We start from the raw sequence: 1354 nt of genomic DNA, 5'->3' as shown, positions 1-1354 counted from the left end.
GTAGTGCCAGAAATAGAAGTCTAGCCATTCATCCCAGTCCAGGCAAAGGTATATATCTCTTAGGAAGCTGCCCATCAGCCGCGGTCCTCTCATTGTGTTCCCGTGACCCTGGCCGTGCGCTGGCCATTTGTGTTTGTGAACGATATGCACCTTAACAGCAAGGTTGAGCTTTCCTCTCTTCCGCTTCGACAGAGCCCATTTCAGCCCATCACACACCAATGGGTCTTTATACATCCGTTAAAAGGAATTGAATGCAGGAGTTGAGGCACAAGTCTGTGCTACCAAAGACCTTCCACCAGAGGGCAGCCTCAAGCTGGTGTCAGAGCCTCGGCCCATAAAGCTGGGCAGGGTCTCCCGGCCCATAGAGCTGGGAGAGCCCAATTCCCTGTGACGCACAAAGGTGGGGACAGGATGGAAGAAGCCTCCTGAGCAAATGAAGACACATAAGCACGGGGGTAGAGAATCTCATGGGAGGGCCCAGGCAGGGATGGGTCGGGGCCAGGAGGAACCAGACTCCTCCTTCTGGGCTCAGATTCCTCAAGGGTCCTGCTTGGAGGGCTGAATGAAGTTATCCATTCGTTCGCTCCACACACCTCTGTCACGTGCTGACTACAGGAAGCCCTGCTGGGGCTGGTAACCGAATGACCACCACCTACTTCACAGGAGAAAGGTGAGCCTGTCTGCCCCTGTAGAGGCTTATAGTCTCGGAGCTCGGGATAGCGTCTCGGAGAGTGAGGCTCGACTCAATGGCAGTGGGTTTGGTTTTAGAATGCCCAACTCCGGGAGCATAAGTGGCAAATTAAACACACCTAGTCTCTGTCTCTTGTGCACAGAGCCCACTTCAGCCAAACTCAGCGTGGGGTCTAGCAAGCTGGGGTCTCATGCCTCCACACCTCGGTCCCTGCTGTTCCTTTTCCAGCCTGTTCATCCTTCGGGGCCCAGCTTCCAGGCCTGGTGTCATGAGGCTGCCCTCTGGCCTCCCATGGAGGAATGCCCAACCCAGACCCGGAAGTAGTGGGAGCTGATCCTTCTGCGATCTCAGGGGACAGCTCCCACCCGGGCCTTAGAACCCTTCTCTGTAGAAGGAGGTAGGGAGAAATCCAGCTCAGACCCTTCTCTGAAGAGAGATGGATGTTCTCCTCTCTGGAAGTGTGTTCCTCCTTCCCAGCAGCCTTTGCACCCAAGGACAAACGAAGCCTTGAGATGTAGTACCACCAGAGCCAGGGTTGGCGGAATGGGACAGGCAGCGGCTCCTTCCTTCCTTCCTTCATTTATTCATCCGTCCATCCTCCTCCCAACATCTATTCATTGAACATCTACTCAGGACCAGGCCTCCCTCTTCCGGCCACCAGGA

This window comes from Echinops telfairi, unplaced genomic scaffold, assembly GCF_000313985.2.
Source record: "Echinops telfairi isolate 266 unplaced genomic scaffold, ASM31398v2 ScPeMD7_7416;HRSCAF=8454, whole genome shotgun sequence".
Classification (NCBI taxonomy): Eukaryota; Metazoa; Chordata; class Mammalia; order Afrosoricida; family Tenrecidae; genus Echinops; species Echinops telfairi.
The sequence above is the reverse complement of the archived record's forward strand: the minus strand, read 5'-3'. Positions refer to the sequence as shown.